Genomic DNA, 21,025 nt, shown 5'->3' with positions numbered 1-21,025 from the left:
AAGTGTTACTGCTGTTACATTGTTATTTACGTACAGGACAATGTTTCTGAAACTGAAGTTACTTTTTTAAAATGTCATGACCATTTGTTGAGTGTCCAACTCTGAGTCTCAGCTCAGATCTTTATTTGATAAAGAGAGCACATGTGCACATGAGTATAGCGGAGGCACAGAGGAAGAAGCAGACTTCCTGCTGAGCTGAGCAGGGAGCCCGATGTGGGGCTCGATCCCAGGACCCCAGGATCATGACCTGAGCCGAAGGTAGATGCTTAACCACCTAAACCCAACCATGATTTTATTTTAATGGATATTAGAAAGAAGAAATAAGTAGCCCATTAAATCCAGGATTTCATTGATATTATCCTTGTAACAAGGCTAAATGTTTTTAAAGTCAGTCAATTTAAAGATAGGGGCTAATAATAACATGGCAGAAGTCGGGTCAATGGTATATTAATGTCTGATAATGAGTGGTATTTGATGGAAAGGGGAATAGACTCTGAAGTCATGCAGACAGAGCTGGCTTCAACACCCAGGTCTACCACTCTCAGCTGTTGAACCATTGGAAAATTATCTAACTTCTCTGAGCCTTTATTTTCCCATCTGTAAAGTGGATACAATTGTGCCATTTCTTCTATGTTGTTGAAGTCAAGATTCAAAGTAACAGTGTCCTAAAACCACCTGCACCTCAAGGCCTCAGCAATGGCCTCTCCAGCCCGCCCTCACTTTCCCATCTGCATTGTCCTCATTCACGTCTCCATCACCTCTACCCCATCCTCCCCAGTCTAGCTGAGATCCACCATCAATAGTTGGGCACCATTCTGCGGGCCTAGGGATTCTCCTCACAACTCAACTCTGGGGGATGAATCTCTTCTGCCCCCTTAGTTATGTTGATAATAAAATTTGGAGACTCCATAGGAATCTAAATGGGAAGATACTCCAGGGACATGGGCAGAAATTAGATTTTTTTCAATTACCATAGGCAAGCACTTCATGTTGTTCTAGTAATGCAAACTGCGTATTTGCCAGTTCCCCCTTTACAGTCCTATCCCAGCCCTGCCTGTGATCGATGGCCATGAGAAAAGAGAATGCACACATTCAGTACTCCCACTTTCAACCTCTCCTAATCTCAATCAGCAGAGTAAGTTGGTTCCTGGGCTTAGTGTATGGCTTTGGAATTGTGGAAGGTGGACAGAGAGGGAGACACTGTATGGCTGGGAGCTCTGCCCTGCCTTACAAGCAGAAGGATCCCTCTAAAGTGACCCCCACACCAGAGGCCAGCAGAAGGCTGGACAAAAGAGCCAAAGAATCTCACACCAGTGCAATAGGAACAGAGGCCCAGGCAAAGGCAAACTCGCCCAGTCGTAGCCATTATGCCAGATGATGGGTTGGAATTGGAACCCAAGACTTCTCAAAAGTGTGGCTTTAATTCAGACTTCTGTAGACAAGAAATGTTGGTCCCAAAGCAGATCCCCTAAGACCTCAAAAACAAAGTGCAATTTCTCATAGCTTAGCAAGAGCTCAGAGACCAATAAAGGAGAACTTGCTTTTGAGCAAAAGCAATGCAATATGCCAGGTACTATGCTAAGTATCTTACACACATTCTCTCATTTAACATAACCCTACAAGGTAGAAATTGTCAATATCCACTTTTTATAGAAAAGGCAGTAAGGCTCAGGGATATTGAGATACTGGCCCAAGATCAAAAAGCCAGTACTTCCTAAGGCAGGGATTGAAACCCAGATTGCTCTAATTGCACTTTCCCAGTTGCCCCAAATTCTTTCCACTGCACCATCTGGCTTCCCGTTTCCACCATGGAAAGCTCCATCTTCCCTGGTATATCTCATTTGTCAACTTCAAGACCTACATAGATATTTGCTTCACTATTCACTTAATGTCTGGTTATTCTGTTGGGCTCTGAGCTTTGTGAAAGCAAGGACAATCCAGTCAGAAAGACCAACACTCAACAGATGATTCCATCATGCCCCTGACTGTCCACCCCAGAAAGTGCCTGCTCCTCTCCAGCCTCCTCTGTCAAATTCTATCCAAGAGCACAGAGATATGAACCATCACCTATCCCTCCACCCTCCGTGGCTATGTACCATGTGACCCTGCCTCACCAAAGCTATAGCTGATTGGCCCAGAAACAGGCACAGGACTCATGAGTAGCCAATCCAGAGGTAGATCTACCTCTACCTCTCTGGGCTTGCTTCTACACTGGACAAGTTGAGATGGGCTGATAAGATGTTCTCATGACTCTGAACTAAGGAACATGACAAAGTTCTCAGTGGACAGTGATATCGAAAGAATAGGTTGTGATGTTGGGTAGAGGTGATGAGGGTCTGTCTTGAAGTTAAGAGGAAAGCAAGAGAAACTATGGAGAGCAATGGAGGAATGGTGTCAGGAAGAAGAGAAAGAATGGATGTACCAAGAGAGGCAGAGAGGTGACAAGACAGCCAAAAGGAAGGATTGGCCAGGACCTGGAGTTCCCTTATTTTCTGCCCTTCCTGAACTGGTTCTTGAAGTTTCTCTGGATTCCTAAGCAAATGTATCCTTTCTACTAACAAGAGGCAATAAAATGCTTTTTTTTTTCCCCTGAAAGGAACTTAAGTGAAAGCCCATGCAATTACTTAAAAATCCTTTTCCTCCAATCCATTCCTGCAGAGTCTGGTTTTGGTGTTAATGGAGGTGGTCACCGGTTTTAATCCATTTGTGAGAGCAGTTCTTGAACTTCAGTGCCCATTTTGTCACTGGAATACATTTTTTAAATGCAGCTTCCTGGGCTCTAACCCCAGATATTCTAATTTGGTGTGTATGGATCAGAGCTGCTTGTTCAGGTAATTCTCACACAAAGGTTCTAGGAGCAAACTTTAACAAACCCTGCACCTAATTATTTTTTGTCAATTTTATTATTGTATTTTATCCATTGAGGTAATTACTAACCATCACACATGACCACACACTTTGCCCAGGAAAGGTCTATGTGATTCCAGGGTGTGTCAGTCAGTTTTGCTGCATAACAAACAACAACAACAACAAAATCTCCGTGGTGTACAGAAGTAAGTATTGATTTCTCCCTCACAGGTCTGCATGTTTTTTATGGCAGCTCTGCCTCGGGTCTGTTCATGTGCTTCTGAGGCCCAAGATGGAATGGCAGCAGCTGAAGAACAGTTCCTGTTCTTCTCACAGGAACGTCAGAAACTCCCAGAAGGGCCAATGGAAACAAGTTATGTCTCTCAAGGCCTACGCTTGAAGCTGGAACACTGAATGTCCATCCACACTCCACTAGTCAAGCAGGTCACTGGCCACGTCCAACATCGGTGGGGCAAGAAAGCACCCTCTTCTCATAAGGAGGGAAATGACTATTTGTAGAATAATCATCCAATCCACAATAAGGGGCATGCAGTCCAATGGTGGCAACTTTGATCAGTGAGGTCACTGGGTCACACGAGGATCAAACCACCCCAGCTGCATTCAAGGACAAACCTTAGCCAGCGTCTCTTGCACAAAGCTGTTCCTCTTGAATATCATCCCATTGCTCTACAAGAATCACCTGAAAGAATAACACCATAAACCTACCAGTTCACACCATTTCTTGTGGGAAAAAGGGGGGGGGGGGCCTTAGGTAGGCCCAGGTATTTCTAGTCAATGACTCGATCATCAGTCTCCATTTTAGAAAATCCCACGGGTTTCAACGGGATATGTCTCCCTCCTGAACTCCCCATTACTCCTTCTCCTAATTTGTCCCATTGTGCTGCAATATGTAAGGACATATTTTGCACTGATGTATTCAGTACATCCCTATCTGGGTGCACATGAACCACTGTCCTTGCCTCTAATCTCACCCCTAAGTGAGCATTTCAGGCAGACATCAGTGAAGTGACCTTCCAGGTCACCCGTCACCATAGACCCCATGGAAACTCAAAGGAAAAAGGCACATCTCTGTTGGGGGGTAGTGGAGGTGGATAATAGTTCACAATAATAAAACTGGGTCCTCACAGTTTAAAAACCCCATACACATTTAAAGATGCACAAATGTGGGAGATTTGCATCGAAGCAGTCCTTCCAGACGCTCTTGCTCCCATCACAAAACCAAAGACAACGAAAGCCTTCTCCTTTCTAACACGCTGTGCTCTTTGTCACGGAGTCCAACAGAGAGTCAAAAGGACAGCCCCCACTTTCCCTTTATACCTGCCCCCTCGATGCATTCAGGATGTTGATTCCCCCTCATTTATTCATTCATTCCACAAATATTTACTGATCAACTACCATGTGCCAAACAATGTAGTAGGTGGTAAGAATCTAGAAATAAACATGAAACTGAGTGGTTAGGGAAGAAGAAAGACTTCATGCAATTGATTCAATGCAGGATTACACAAGTGAGATGCAGAAGATTTATAAGATTAATAAGAACTACAATTCTTCGTTATACTTTTTAGCTTCCATTAAGATTCTTCCATGTCAGTAAGGATTTTTGCTTATTGCATTTTAATTATATCGGTGAAAAAGAGAGAAATAGTTTAACTTTAACTTAGAATCACTTACTCCAAGGGAGTTTCTCATCTGCAATCTACCCTTTAGTGGGCATGGGGGCTGCTAGAGGAGCCCCACTCCTAGCAAAAACCTGGATGCTGAACACAAAGGTACTTTGTCCCCAGATGGCCAGAGTGGTCCTTCTGTGAGAACTTCTCAAGAGATAAAAGACATAAGGCCCTGCCAGTTGTAATTGAGATGTTGATTACTGCCCCTCAAGTCCCACTGTGATCCCAGAGGCTCAAGGGAGTGTGGGTGTAGGCAATGGATAAGGCTTTGAGTAACTGTCTATAGTTACTCAGCCTAGCCTAGGGAGAAATAGCCACATACACCCAAATGTACTTCTTGAACTCCCTTTCTAATATATACGGTTACACCGCTCTGCTCATTCCCCAAGTGACCCCATGTCAGGAACAGCCCTGCTCTGGCCTCATCAGCCACCTGCCCCCATCCTGATCCTTGCCTCTGCTCCCTGCCGCGCCCCCCCCATCAAGCAAACTGGGAATGCACACACAAAGCTTCAGTTGCTCCTTCCCCTACTTGGAAGAGGCTACATTATACATACATCCACTCCTTCTTTGCCATCGCCATTGCGTCCCCTTTCTCTTCCCAACCCCCACAGCCCTCTCTCTAATTATCCCAAAGAGAAGGAAGATTAAAAATTAATGCCCTGAGGATGGGAGTCAGAGATGTCATTATTGTGATTCCAACTGCAGGAATGGAAGGATCTGATCTACACTTCAGGAGCAAAGCAAACTAGGACAGGATTTGCAAAACCTTGATTAATTGGAACTCACCTCTACGTAACCAGATCTTTTTTCCCTGGGGCTGAGGTTTTAGAGGATGCCACAAAGTGTAATAAATGAAATTCACAAAATATATTCAAGTAAAAATGCAATTTGCAGGAGGTTTTGCATTCACACAAAGGTTTTACCCAATTCCCATATGCCAGATTCCTATAAACTGTCATTTAATGTGTGGAATGATGAGGTCAAGGTAGCTCCTCAGACTGCTACAAAGGGAAGATTTCAATGTCTTCACTGTACTCTAAAGCAGAAAAGCAGACTTTCTTTTACAAAGATGTGCAGTAATAGAAGTTTAAACCAGAAGGAATGTTATGTGATCCTCAGTTAACCAAAAAAGTAAACTCAAATGAACTAGCAGCAGTCACCCATCCTCCCTCATCCTTCATTTTATTCCCCAAATAGGCCACTTAAAGGGTTTTGCTAAATGAGCAAAGAGAAACATATGAGAAGAATGAGAATAGCTATCATTTAATACTTAAATGTGTGCTAAGCACTGCGTTAAATACTTCGAGTATATTATATCTCATAATCCTCACCAAAGGTTTTATTATTATCACCTTAATTTTCAAGATGAAGCAGCACAGGCTAAAAGGATAAGTCCATTATCCAAAGTAATCAGGTCTCAAGGTTGTGTGTTATTAACAAATACCAAACAACCTAGGTAACGTTGTCACTCTCCCCCCCCCCCCCGACCCCGTTTAAAACCAGACTTTAGAAAGTTTAAGAAAGGAATGAATGGGAAACAGTAGAGACCAACAGGAAAAAGTGAAGTTTAAAGAGATCAGGTAAGTAAAAGGGCTTTCACAAATGTGCAAACCCCAGAGACCCACAGAGGGTACCAGCTAGAAAGCTGGCTATGTGAATCTTTCCAATAAAAGACAATAGCCACCTAGAAGGTGCCTGAATTACCGTTCAACTTTCAGTGCCTAAAGTTCCAAATAAATAAATAAATAACCTAACGTTTCCAGCATTTTAAAAATTAACTTTAAAAAATACCAAGTCTTTTTTCCGATTGAAAATTAAGCAAAAATAAGAGAACATCAGCATTCGTTTCTGCTGATTGAAGAAGGTGAGTTTTTTCCACTTGGAAAGTGATCCTAAGTTGGGAGAAGAGGACCCTCAATTGGAGCGGGGGAGGGCACAGGAGATCTTTGCCCTAGGCTGGTGTGTGACCTTGAGCAGGTGGCTTTGCCTGTTCATGTCTCGTTTCCCTCAGCCATCAGTAGGGATGGCATCCTCTGCTGTGTTATGATGGTGGCAGGAGATTACAGCGTGTCCAGGGTGCATTAGAGAGTCACAATCCAAAGCGCCCCTGGGCTACCGGACACCACTCTACCAGACACAGAGCAGAGGCTCTACACCTGGAATTCATGTCACCTATAGTTAAACAGCTTAGCCACATCCAAATGGTGTATGGACAGGACAGGAGTCAACCAGAACCAGTTGCTGGCCAAATTCAATTCTTGCAATTCTATCCCCTTGTATCTGTGTTCATTTTTCCCTTCCCTTTGTCTCAGCCCCGGAGTAGAAGTTTATCACCAGGTGCCTGCCTACATCACTACTGTGGCTTCCTAACGGCACTCTTTGATCCTGGGCTCTCTCACCTACACGGCCACCCTCACTCCTTCAGATCTGCCCCAGTTTATTCCAGAATCTTCCCAAGCACCGCCTGGGCTCCGTCCCTAATTCTGAAGCCTGCAGTGATTTCTCAATGCCTCCAGGACAAAATTCCAACTGTTCGCATGGGCTGTCCCATCTCTCCATTCTGCTTCCTCATCCTTTTCCCTCAAGCACTTGTTCACTAAACAAATATTTACAAAATCGGCACCAGCATGGGGCAGAGTGTTAGATACTAGGGGACAGATCTAATACCTGTCCTCAGAGAGCCTACGGTCAGGGCTGTTGCAGACAATAGACCTTTGGCCCAAACTCTCTCTCTCACTATGCACTGGGGTATTTCTTTGCTAGGGCAACCATAACAAAATACCACTAACTGGGTAGCTTAAACAGAAATTTATTTTCTCAGAGATCTGGAGGCTTTAAGTCCAAGATCAAGGTATTAGCAGGTGTAGCTCCTCCTGGAGCCTCTGCTTGGCTTGCAGACAGCTGCCTCTTTGCTATGGTCTCACATGGACTTTCCCTTGTGCACGTACATCATTGGTGTCTCTTCCTCTTCTTACGAGGACACCAGTCATAGCCCTGTCTCCAAACACAGTCACATCAGGAGGGTAGGGCTTCACATGCGAATTTGGGGTTGGGAGGGCACAATTCAGTCCATCCTGGGAGTTCCTTACGGAGTCTTCCCTCCAGTCTGTCTCTTGCGAGGTCCTAGAGAGACAGAGCTTGATTCCCCCCCACCTGGACGGAAGCCTCCCCTGACCTTGCCAAACCAGACACTTCCCTAATGTTACAGCACTGCTGGCTGAACTGACTCCTCCAAGACATGAAAGTGCCAAGAGATTAGGAACAGTATCTAAGTTCCTCATTAGGACCCCAGGGCTCCACACTATGGCAGACGAGCATATAGTAAGTACTCAATAATAATAAATAATACATATGGGGTCAATGAAGGAATGAATGATCAGGACTGGTCTTGTATTGTCTCACCTTCTTTCCATTGAAATGAAAGTGGGGCATTGGCCTGACCCCTTTCCTAACCCCTCTTCTCCTGTACCTGAATAGGGCCTCAGAACTTTCTGAATTGAATTACATCTGGCTATAGTCTCTCCATCCTTCTTCAGTGACACGTGAAATGTGCTGTGGTCGGTCTGTAGTGTCCATCCTCCAAGCACTCTGTTACCACCTCCTCCATTCAAGCCAGGAGGATGGCCAGGACCACCAGGAGGGCGCTGTCAGAAGGTAGATCAACTTGTAATTGCTGCAACCTCAGGCTCCGTAGGGGCAGCAGCAGCACCGTGGCCCAGGCCGAGGAAGAAGCATTTCAGCTCAGTGAGGAAAGCACTCACCACCTCCCCCCAAACCATCAGCATCTCAGAGCTCACTGGGGTCACTAGGGCAGAGGAGAATTCCCCTGCGGCTGCTCAGCCCCACAACTGCCTATGACACATCTTGGGGAGGGCGTGGCTTGTAGCGCTGATCTGATGAAGAATCGGGACATAATTCCCAAATGAGCAAACACCTGTAAGATGTCACAAAGGCCAGTCCGGCTGTGGGGTGTGTGTGTGTGTGTGTGTGTGTGTCCATGTCTACACATGTATATGACTACAAGGAAGTTGGAAGAAACTAGTTTTCAAGTACAATCTGGTTTAAAAAGTTTAGAGATGCAATCCCAATGACTAGGTGAAATGGCAATGAGATGCAGGTGTCTAGCAGACAAAATAAGCTGCGGATCCTTGAAGAAGCCCTTAGTGCCAGCTTTTGTATCTGTAAAATGGGTTGATAATATCTCTATAAATATCTAAATGAGATAAAAGTACACTCTTGGGCACAAAGCAGTTGTTCAATATGTTACTTTCTCTTTCCTTAGCCTTTTAATCTAATTTCTTAACCCTTTCTGAAAAACTCACTACAGCTAGTCACATCTAGTGCCTGGGAAAATGGGCTTCAAATGTGTCTTGATTTCCTTCTTTGTTTGAAAATAAACAACTGCTTACTCCCACTGGCACAAATCAAGTCAAGGTGTCAAGACTTCCAACCCCTGCAAGACCTATCCAGCCATCGAGGTGCAAAAGCTTAACAACATCTTAGACTCATCCCTCTCCGTTTATCTGGCGACTGGTCTAGCCACGAACCCAAACTCTCCTGCCTCTTCCTTTACAACATTGCTTCAGCAGACCCCCCCCCCTTCCGCTATTCCACTCACCAGGCCCCATCTAGCCTCCCTAAATCAATCACCGCACAGAACTCCCAACGATCCCCTTGAATCTTATTTCTTGTTCCTCTTTCTAGAAGAGTGGACACATCAAGCCAGCCACCTGGGAAGAGTAAGAGGAATCTCAAAGCGACAATATTCATCCAATCTCTATTGGGGCCTACTGCATGCCAGGGGATGGAGAGAGGGATAAGGCTGTCTCTCCTTTATCAGTGAGACAACAATCTGGGGCACGGATGTGACATATAAAGAAACGCCTGGGCCCGTGAAGAAAACTCAGTGTCCCATTACCCTGGCAGCACTTGGGCAAGGCATGGAAACAGGAAGAGGATCCATTCTTCACAGAGGACAGGTGAGGGATCTCGAGGGAGCGCCCTCCAGGTGGACACAATGCATAGGCAAAGACTCAGGGGTGGGGGAAAATGTACCAGTTGCTCATGGAACAGCAACCAGTGTTTGGCAAGAAGACCGGCTCAGAGACAGTGGGCGACTACGGCAGTCCCCAGTCACGGATCACTTCCCACGTGCCAGGCACAGTGCTAAGCACCTTACAACCTAGGAATAAATACCGCGGGGGGACACAGCCCAGGGAGGTCACAGAACTTGTGCAGGTTTGAAGCGGAGCTCAACGAGACTCCGGTGAGTTTCAAGCTTTCATCTGTTACACCCCAGAAGCTGCGTGCAGCCTTAAGGACCAGGAGCTAGGGACCGTGTCTTATAACAACACCGTGGGAAAACTTCAACTAGGTGATAATAACTGGATTCTGGGAAGAGTAATCCGGCCAGGAGGAGAGGATGGACCAAAGGGAGCTGGAAAGAAGAGAGCCAGCCAGGAGGCTGTGCCACCAACCAGGCAAGAATTCCCGGATCTGAAACTCAGCAGTAAGAGCAGAGAAAAGAGACAGCTGCCTCATACACGGCTACACAGAAGCAAGGGCAGCTGATGCCGGCATGGCAAAGTAGTGGACCCGGGGCGGGGGTGGGGGGATCGGAAGATCAAATGACTCTGAGGTGCCACCACAGGTGACAGCAAAGCTGGGGGTCCCATGAATAAAAACAAAGAGGAAAAACGGATAGGGCAGTGGGATAACAAATTCCCCTTTGCAGAGCTGGATTCGGCAATCCAGAGCAGTTCCGCCAACCTCAGAGATTTTAATTACGCTAAGCCTGAGTTCACCCTCTCCAAAGTCAATTTTTTTTAAAACTGTCTCCAGGAGGCTTTCATGCCGAGAAGCTGACAGTCAGGAGGATTCACGCTAAACCATCTTTGTCACCGCTCAGTCATCAAGTATCTTAAAACCCCCCTGAACAATTCTTACTTCACCATGTTCAGCCTCTGTGGGAAAGCTCCGTCTGTGAAGGACAAACTTCTAAGGAGGAGTAGAAAAAAATCAATCAAAGAGTCATTCCCTGGACTGATCAATAGGTATCTGTCAGGGAAATTTTACTTCTCCCATCTATGCTGGCTAAGTGGGTTCTTAAAGCACCGAACAATACTCACCTCACCGACTTCCTCTCCGCAGCAATTTGCAGCCCCGCGCCTCTCTAGGATTTTCCTGACTTCAGCACAGAATTTAAATTTGACAAGTGCTGGGGACACATGAGACCTACTGTCTGTAAGTGGTGCCAGGAGAAGTCACCTGGCGGGGGAGCTCCGAAGGGCAGCCATCTCAGTGACGGGGTGAGCATGGGTGCCCGCACACCTCCGATCTGCCATCTGACCTCCCCATGACCAGCTGCTTCTTCTCACTGAGGTCTCTCAGGGAGGCATCCCCTACATCAGCCAAATCGAGCCTCGCGGGAGCAAGGAATTATCTCCATCTCAATCTGTACAGTAGCTACGCAGGTGTGTAAGACGTATAAAAACTTCACCAACCTGTGACCTTAAGAAGCATGCAATTCACTGGATGCAAGTACTACCTCTACTAAAAAGGAAATTAAAAACACGATTATAAGTATGAAATGTGCCCCTCCCTCCACCCCTTATGCCACCACGCCCTATTTATTTTCTTTAGAGCATAAGCCATTGTCCACAAATAAATGACGTTCAGTAATGCCTGTGGCTTAGTGTTTAGAGAGGCACTCACCCCCCAACACGGTAGCTGCTAGTCACAAGTGTTTATTTCAATTTAAATAAACTAAACGAGATTTAAAATTAAGGTCCTCAGTCACACTAGCCACATCTCAATTGATCCGTGGCCAGCGATGACTAGAGGCTACTACTTTGTATGGTGCCGGAATAGAACATTTCCATCATTGCAGGAAGTTATATGGGAACATGCTGGTCTAAAACATAAGGTTCTGAGCCAGGTCAGAGGTCTTATCTGTCTAGTTTATGCCTAGTGCCTAGGATGGTGCTTGACACATGGAAGGCACTTATTATACCTGTTGAAAGGATGAATAAAAGAATTTTTTAATACCAAAAAAAAAAAATGCAGAACAAAAACAAAAACCTGGAAACATCTTAAATGCGCATCTCTAAGGGATTAATTAAATAATTTTTGGCACATTCTATAACTCATTAAAAGGCATGGGGAAGGTGTGTATATAATGACTCAGGCAGATATCTACAGAATATTAAATGAAAAAAGCAAGTCTCTTGAAAATATGTACAGTGCAATTCCATTTTTACTAAGAAACAAATGAAAACTAGTCAGGAGTGATATATACAAAACTGTTAATAGCAGTGCTGGGTAGAATGAGAGAGAAGAGAAATTTGCATTCTGTATTCTTCTGTAATGTTTGAGTGTGTAATGAGTATGTATTACTTGAGGGTTTTTTTTTTTTAAGATTTAAAACAAAATTACATGCAGCGCTCTAAGAACAAAAGGAGAAGGAAAAAATCCCACTTTGCAAACTGTCCCAAGAATATACAGAATATTTCTTAAATAATTACCAAGTGCCAAATTCCTCACCCACTTTATTTCATTTAATCTTAAGAACCCTGTAATTAAATACTAGCATCCTCTGTTAAAAATGTAGAATCTGAAGATCAGAGAGGTTAAGCAGCTTTCCCGGAGGTGCACAGTTAGGACGCAACACAACTGACATCTGAACCCAACTTTCTGGGTTCAACCACTCATGGCAATCTTTACCACAGAAAGCACAGGCAGATACCACCCCGAGGAGCCCAGAACTAGCCACTCCGACTCTATGAAACCCCAAATAAGGGCCAAGCTATGGTGAGATGCACGAAACCAACCAAACCCTGGAGAAGTGGATTTTGCTGCTCAGGACAGTAGGAAATACACCAAAACTGAAGCCAGCCACTCTCCCTCTGCCTTGTTTCCGTAGCTATGCACAATTGTCCTCCATCCAGGAGCACGTACACACACACACACACACACACACACAGACTGACAGCACTGCCACAAGGGTCTGGTGCCAATGAACGCTTGGTAACTTAAGCATGCTGGTGGAGGCTTCCCAGCTCCCCAGCAGATGCCGTGATTGTGCCTTTGTTGGATTTTGCAGCCAATCCCCCCTGAAGAGGAGCGCTCAGCTCACCCAAGATACGTGAGCCAAAACCCCGCCAATTCGCAGTTTCAGCGGCTTGTTTAGCTTCACACTTGACGCAAATGGGGTGTGCGTTTACCCACAAACACACACATGTAAACACCAACAGAAGCTGCTGTGCCGGCAGTATTTCTAGAAGCCCAGAAACCATACTCAAGTAAAACTGTACTTGAGCAACACAGAACAGGATCACGATGCCTACCGGGAAAAACAATCTCAGTCCTCCTAAGCGAAGTTTCGACCACAGCCTGGAAAATGCAGTAGGAGATGAAATGTAATACTCTATTAAGCCTTATTTTGCCAGCACAAGTGAGAGTTCGCTCAAGCATGGAGAGTCATTAAAATGGATCGTACATATATCATTATAAATTTAATAATCGCCATGACGGCTAGAGTTCAAGTTAAAATGAATGTCAGCTGAGCATGACCAATTGATGTTACCCCAGCTGCCGCAGAGCCTCGCTTGGGGTTATATTCTACTTCCAGAGGCTCCATAGTACATGTGGACCCAACACAGCCAGAGCCAAGAACAGATGGGAAATGCAGACATCTACACCTAGCCAGGAGAGGCCGTCATAATTGCATATTATCTTGGTGTACCAGCCCAATTAAAATTTTCTACAGTGTCAGAGGTCCCAAATGTTCCTCTACCAAGTGTCTGAATACCAAACTTGACTAACCCTTAGTAAAATGCACTCAATCCCTGGTCCCAATCACAATGATCAGTTTCCCTCCTCTCAGAAATCTCCTGCAGAAATAGGAGCAGACAGACCTAGTAGGTTATACATTGAGTAAGTCAAACACCACAAAACAAATTGACTTATCTAGGTGCCCAAGATAGTGAGTATTCTTCCTGCATTATGGCAAGTGTAGTTTCGGGAGTGGAATATTTTTTCTTCAGGAATGGAGTCAGTCTCTATGTTTAGAGAATGTAATTTGTTTCCATTTCTTTTTATCCTTCGAAAGTCAGATCCAAACCCCATACAAAGCCTTTTCACTCACTCACATGCACATGTGTGCACACAGAGCCATCTAAAATACAGGGAAAAGCTGTAAGGCTAGTTTTCACCTCCTTGTGGGTTTTACACCGGGAAGAAATGATCTTTGGAACACAGAAGGAGAAGAAATACCCCACTCCACATTGAGAGGACACCAGAAGTTTTTCTACCATCCACAACATGAAATATCAGAAATATTTTCAGATTAACACAGATCCTGGCTCCGCTTGAGCTGGGTTTAACCCCTGCCATGTCCTGGTCCTAGCAATTCCCCTCGGGAGCGGGGAGACACAGCTCCCGCTTCCTTTCTAGATAGCCAGCCACTCAGTGCTACTCCTGAATGTGCCCGGCTTCTAAAAGACAAGTTGAACTTTAACTGGTAGACACAGGTCCTGGGTGACGGCGGCTTTCAGACCAATGACAGCAAATGACCTACACTCAACAGGCCTTTTTAAATGGCTGTGACATTCTCACAGATGGGGCCAAAGACTGGAGTAGGATATGTTTTTGATCTGTAAACACAAGAGCCAGCAGACCACACAGAGGATAACTCAAACAAAACCACTGCTGTCGTGAGCACCATTTCCAAAAGGTGCTAAGAGTGTGTGAATCCCAAAGAGGACTTCAGGGCAAAGAAGCTCAGATTTGACTCCGGAAACACAACACCCTTTGTTAACTCCGGAGCTAAAGCTTAAAAATCTTTGACTTTCTGGCTCCCGGGATTAAAGGTCTCCTTCCTCTGTCCCCCTGCCCACTCCAAGCCCAGGACTAGGACCTGGCAAAGCAGAAGCCACCACACCAACCTGCTTCACCAGAGGAAGACGGAGCACACGTAATGAGGACAACAGTGTCCTGTCCTGACCACCACCTGGGTTCTCTGAATCCTGCTTAGCAATTCCAGCACCCTAAGCCAGGCGACCAAGTTCTGCCACTTACCCTCTTCTGATCTTCCAGTCCATGGGTCACCAGCTTTCTCTTTTGCTGTTGGCTGGACTCGGAGACCGGTTCCATCTCCCAGGAATAAAATCCCTCTCTCCTTCAGCGAGGCTTCCAAATCCACGGAGCAAGAGAACAAGCCAGGCAAAGGGGATGCATGCACGCCGCCAGACACGGCCCTCTCCAGCCAAGGAACTCCACGCTCCCCCTTCAAAGGTCTTCCTGACTTCTTAAAATCCACTCGGGGACCTCACTCGCCATCACTGCCCTAGTGATGAGGGCGGCTGCTGCCGGCATGGCGAGAGCGGGGAATTGGGGCTTTACTTCAGTTCCAAGACTGGCTTCTTGAGAGCCCGGAGGACAAATTTGGGCAAAGACAAGTCCATATCCTGGGGCACGTGCCCCATTACTGCCCCTGAAATCCTTCCCCTCGCTGTCTCCTTGGCACTGATAATTTATATGTCAATAACAATGTAAATGGGCATTTAATCCACCGCGCTGATGGCATCCACATCCCTCTCCGGCAGCCCCGGACTCCCATAAATCACCACAAGCTCTGCGCCAGAAGCCGCCCCTCACGGGTCCTGCAGGCGTTCATCCCAGAGGTGGCTCCCCTCCCAGGCTGTCGTCTTCCTTCACTGAGCGAGACCCATACCTAGGAGACAACGTTCAACAGTCAGCTGTGGCTCTGGGGGACAACTCAGGGATGAGCTGTCTCACCCACCAGCCGGAGCCCCAACCAAGCAGCAGCCAGCGATCTTCCTCCAAGCCCCTCAGTCCTCCCAGCACCTCCATGGGCAAGCAACCGGGGGGCCTCATGGGTTCCCCGCTCCTCCTGGTGAGGGGCATGGGGAGGTCCCTGTTCTTGAAATAAGCACCCCAGAGCCAGAAAGGGGGGATCTTTCAAACCCATGTGGGGTCCACCATCATCCCAGGAAGAAGGCGCCCAGGTATGATGAGACAGGGAAGCAATGGTCTGGGAAGCAAACAGGCACCAACGTTTCCGTGACCCCCCCCCCCCCCCCAGTTACAGCTGCGGAGGCAGCGTGTGGCAGGCGAGACACCGGGGGCCGCGGGGGAGATGCAAAAGAGCAGCCTGGACCAGCTGTGGGCTGAAAGGCAGGGTGTGCTACGAGCTGCCTTCCCTGACTGGGAACCCGCAGGCAGAGCAAGCACCCAGTCACCTCCCTGCTGACGTCACAGCAGCTCGAAGGGACAGGGAGGGAGGAGAGAGGAGGGACCTCCCCACCCAGAAAAACATTTCACACGGGGTGTGCCCTTCCGTGGACGCAGCCGAGAGGTGGGGCACGTATCTGAGAATTCCCACGAAGAGGTACCGATACATAAATTATGAATGCCTCTTCCCATACATAGAACCAGCAGCACCAGGAAAGAAAAGAAAAAAAGGTGGGGGGGCAGCCCATCGAGAAAAGGCACTAGCTCTTGCCAGCGTTTCTAATCAACTCCCTGGCCATTCTACAATTCAGGCCGCGCCAGCCTCCGGGAGAGCTGTGGGCAGATCCGGCCGCAGCGGGCACGAGACAGAAGCCCTCAGACCATCCCTTGCAGCTGTCCTGACCGGTGGCCACTTTGGAAGGAGGCCGAAGCCACCCCACCCCCGTCACAAAGGGGCTTCCGCACCACGGCTCAGTGCCAAAGCAGGTTAAAACGGGGACAAGAGACTCGGCCACAAAGGGCTTGTGAGGAGGAAGACGGGAAATGCTTCTCTTGGGGAGAGAAGTGGCGGAGAGGTTGAAGGCTTGTCCCAAACCGCAGAAAACACTCAGCCAGAGCAGATTCTGGCACACGAATTCCCAAGTCACAAATGTTCTGAATTTGGCAAGAATCAATGAGAGCAGAATGTCCAGAAGAGGGGCACCTCCTCTAGCCAACGGCACTGACATGCCAGGCAGCATGAAGGGTGCCTCGGTGGCTCAGTCAGTTAAGCATACGATGAGCACTTTTCCTCACATACATGCGATGTGTGCTTTTCCCTCTCCCTCTGCTCCTCCCCCACTTGTACGCTCCTCTCCCCCCACCCAAATAAATAAAAAAAAGTTTAAAACAAAAACAAAAAGACAGCATGGGTGAAGACCACTGCTAGCCCAGGTGATAGCAGAGCTTCCAGAGAAACAGGCGCCCTTTGGTTGCCCACCACCACCACTTCACTTCCAAAGTCCCCTCATGGGATCCCTGACAAAGGTGAAAACTCAGATCCATTCTTCATCATTCCAGATCCCAATGCAAATAAACTCAGGCAAACTGACTTCAAATTATACCGTTTTCTGAATCTAGACTAAGACCTCACACTAGGAGGCTCAGATCTAGGTCTGAACCCCTGCAGCTTAACTGATGGTATGACCTTGAGCAAGTCACTTAACTTCTCTGAGCCTCAGTGTTCTCATCTGTAAAGTGGGGATAACAGTGACACACACAGAGTGGGAAGAGGGATCACCTACTGACACGGAGGGGGTGATGGAGCGTGAACACCTGTTGGCCACACCCTGTCGGCTGTTTTACACACTCATTCATTCAACAAATCTCTACCCAGAACTGGTTGCCAGCGATCTTGCTTCAGTTAGGGATTCATAGCCTGTGTTAGAGGTGGGACAAGCGACGATAAGGAAGATCAAGTAAGTTGGCTCAGGTCACACTGTCAGTAAACTCTAAGGCTGAAATTTGAACCCAGGTCTGACTTTCAGAGTCCTTGCTCATATCCATGCCGCTGTGGCCGGATCACTGCTATGTGGCTTTTCACAAGCAGCCTAAATCCAGAGTCCACAGTTTTTATAGCTCCTAGCTCTCCTCATGAATAATAATAAAAGAAAAAGAACAGGTGCCAAAGGGTCTCCTACTTGGAAGGGCCTTCTCTAGAGGGACTGCTTCATTCGCAGCTCTGGGCTCCTTCCACATAGGAGAACAGCTCTGCACTCTGCACCAGGCCCTAGCTCTCTCCCGGGTGAGACCCTGTCATATCCCATCATGCCAGCCGGTAAACACATCCCAAGTGCACATGGGGACAGACGTCCTCGCCACAGAAGTCCCTCCCCATCAGCAGGGAGTGAGAGGATGCTCAACACCTCTTGGGAGCCTTTTGGTTTTTGTTTTCTTGGTTTTTTTTCTGGGAGCAAGTCTCTTCCCGTTCTGGGGCCATTACTGTTCTGGTGCTGGGGATGATGGGGGTGAAGGGAGGAGTATACAGAGGAAGCAAAAAAGGGGAGAAGAAAGGATGCTCCTCTTAGCTAGTATCCAATCTGTTTCTTGAGTGGGGAGGGCAGGCTTCACTGAAGCAAGTCCTGATGCAGAAGCTGTTTTCTCACTGCCCATAGAAATCTCAGGAAGTTTAAACACACTTGAGTTAAAAAACAAACAAAACCTGAAAGGTGGGACGAAGAGACCATTTAACCAGATTGTTGGAAAGTCAACATGTTTGCTGGAATGATCCCTAAATGCAGCAACATGCCACTAGCTTCCCTCTGTGCCCGAAGTCGGCCAGGAGCAGCTCTAAGAGAAGGGGGAACGAGAGAAGGCTGGACCCAATTGCACTGTAAGATGGGGAATGGGGCATGGAGGGCAATGCCCCTTGAAGTCCAGAAGACAAATCTAGTCATACTGAAGACATTCTGAACACACTGCCGGGGCTTCCTCCTGCCTGGACTGAATACCATCTCCAAAAACTCTCCAACTTCCCATTCCACATCTGCTCAAATCTCTTCCTGCTTTCTGGGTAATCCCCAAGTGAAAAAAAAAAAAAAAAAAAATTAAAGACTGATTTGAAGGTAGAGTCCAGAATATGGGGATCCAGAAAAGGATCTAGTCTCAGATGTAGAGGCGTCCTTCCAAGAGGCCCACTGAGGTTCCTTCTTGCAATAAAACTCTGTTCTTGATAAATGCCAGTCAGGGATTCCAGGTGCTAGACAAGTCACAGGCCAGGCCAGCACAGGTAGAATGTATTTCTTCCTCCTCTCTAGGTGTTAGAATCGACAGCCCATTTTATATGTTTTTGTGAAACATCCTTCTTAAATTCTCCGAAGTTTTTAAAATTTGGCAAAGCCTCTTTGGCCTTCTCCTCACCTCTCTCTCCTTCTCTAGCTACCCCTGTCCTACCAAACCTCCCTCCTCCAGGTGGTTCCAAGTCTGGGGAAACTGGTTTTAAACCTGGATTAAAGGCTGGGGGCGGGGCGAGTTGGGGTGCTGATGAGAATGGGAAGCCTGACCTGTTTCGTATCATAACTGGAGTTAAGCTTCTGAAACAAGGGCGCTTCCGTCTTTCCAATGGTCTAATTAACACTCATCACTAACACAGCATTTTTAATTAGTCTTCGGTGCCAATAGGGGAAATGAGGAGCTTCTTGGAAACGTAGCCTTTCATTAATCAATCAATAAATAAGTTACATAAAATGTAAGAAAGACAGCCAAGGAGGCATGGTGGTTTCCAGGCTGGGTTTTTGATCTGGGGGCTTTTTTGCTCCCAAAGGGCATCCACCCGAGCCGGCCGCTTCTGCTAAGCCGGCGACGAGAGCTGACCCAGCCACCAACCCCCGCCTTTATTTGCGCACGGCAAGCGAGCGGAGCGTGCTCCCGCCTCTTCCCTGAAGAAAAGAAAGGATCACACACAAAAATAAGTCACTAGGGCCCCAGCTGGGCGGCGCGGGCTGCTGCTGCCGCCGCCAGGGTCCCTTAGCCCGCAAGAAAGGAGCCGGCTCAGCGGAGCGCACACCCGGGAGGCGCCAAGGCTCCCGGCACTCGGGCGCCCCCTCCCCGCCCGCGCCCTTGCCCTCGCCCCTCCGCCTGCGGCTACCCCGAGCGAGCGTGGGAGAGAGAATGCCAGGGAGATGCGAGGCCCGGCCTCGTTGCCCCTGGCTCGGATCCACCTACACACACACACACACACACACACACACACACACACACGCTTATAGACACAGCAAAGAGACTCAGACACAGACTGAGAGAAGCGTAGTAGACACTCGCAGAGATTCAGACATGCACACACGCAGACTTAGAGGCACACACATCCACCCGCACGCCCAGATACCTACCTAAGCTGAGATCAAACACCGGGGTGCACATCCCCCCCAGAGAGGGTCACACGCAAACAGGTACCAGACCTACATTCAGAGACAGAGGTGGCTGGAAAAGAGAGGCACAGACAGAAAACACGCGCGCATACCCACACACTGATAGACACACAGACGAGCATACAGAGAAGAAATACACACACAAACCGAAAATACATGGAAATGCTGGCAGAAGAATCGACAGAGATAATCAAACACAAGCCCCCGGAGAGGGCGTGCACAGACACCCACGCCAACAGCAAACACACGAGGACCCAGACGTGAGGATAACCCAGAGATACAATCACGCACAGACACACAAACAGAAGACACCCAGAAACACAGGAACACGCACAAGGAGACCCACCCAGCCTCAGGCACGCACCCCCAGGGGGACGCACACCCACTCTGGCTGGGGACGTGTGTGGCATAGCCGAGGCGGGGAAAGTGAGCCCCGGGAGCCAGCAGCACCGCCTCGCAGCCCCGCGATGCGCACCCAGCCCTCATTCGCCAGGGAAGACTTTCCCAGCTCGTCTCTGAACAAGGGCCCGCCGGCCGTCGGCGTGCGCGGGTCGCTATGCGCCCGCCCGCAGGGTCTCTGTGCTGCGGCCACCGCGGCCGGCCGGGGAGGCACCGGCCCTCGCCAGGGTCCGCGAGCGGAGGTGTGGTCCCTGCGCGGGTGGGTGCGGAGCCTACCCTCTCCCCACCCGCAGTCCCCGCCCTGGCCGGCCCCGGAGCCCAACACAGAGCATCCCCAAGTCCTCTCCTCCCCTCTCGTCCCATTGAACGGCAAACTTTCCCCCGGCCACTTCTGGAGCGGAGTAGTCTGGCCCAGCCCCGGCCTGGAAAGCGGCACTGGGGGCTCCTACCTGCGCCCACGCGGCTTCGCGGCGCTGCCGCCTCCAGCCGGTCTCGCACCACGCTCCGGCCAGCGCTCCTCAGCCGGGGCCGCCGCCGCTGCAGCCGCTCCTTCCCCTCCGTTACCCGGGAAACCGCCTCCTCCTCCCTCCCGCCAACCAACCAACATCGTTCACATGGCGCCTCGCAGCCAATGGGCGACCTCGCCATCCCGGGGTCCCGAGCCCTTTCCCAGGCTAGGGGACCGAAGAGAGAGGCAGGGGTCTCTCTGGAGCTGCTGCCACTCAAGGGTAGGCCCCCGGGGGTGGGGGGAGGTGGGTAGAGAGAGTCATCTGGTCCTGCCTTTTCGGCATCCTTCTTCTGGACCTGACACTTTAAGGAAGACCTGCCTCGCTGGAGAACCTGAGTCAAGAGACACATCAGGACACCTAGTTCAGTTTTCCACTAAATCCAGAAATCCTTTGGGGCAGGTTCCCATCAGGGAGCTGTCCA

At 48.4% G+C, this 21,025-nt stretch overlaps 1 long non-coding RNA gene across 1 annotated transcript in view; it reads right to left on the bottom strand.

Moving 5' to 3' along the window:
- Positions 1-20,626, bottom strand: part of LOC131810357 (uncharacterized) — a 29,814-nt gene extending 9,188 nt beyond the window's left edge. The window contains exons 1-2 of the long non-coding RNA XR_009345556.1: positions 20,545-20,626; positions 14,616-15,270 (exon numbers count right to left, since the gene is read on the bottom strand). This is a non-coding gene — a long non-coding RNA (uncharacterized LOC131810357). The remainder of the gene's footprint in view (positions 1-14,615; positions 15,271-20,544) is intronic.
- Positions 20,627-21,025: the final 399 nt, after the last annotated feature.

Source organism: Mustela lutreola, chromosome 1 (genome assembly GCF_030435805.1).
Source record: "Mustela lutreola isolate mMusLut2 chromosome 1, mMusLut2.pri, whole genome shotgun sequence".
NCBI classification, from domain to species: domain Eukaryota; kingdom Metazoa; phylum Chordata; class Mammalia; order Carnivora; family Mustelidae; genus Mustela; species Mustela lutreola.
The sequence above is the reverse complement of the archived record's forward strand: the minus strand, read 5'-3'. Positions and strand labels throughout refer to the sequence as shown.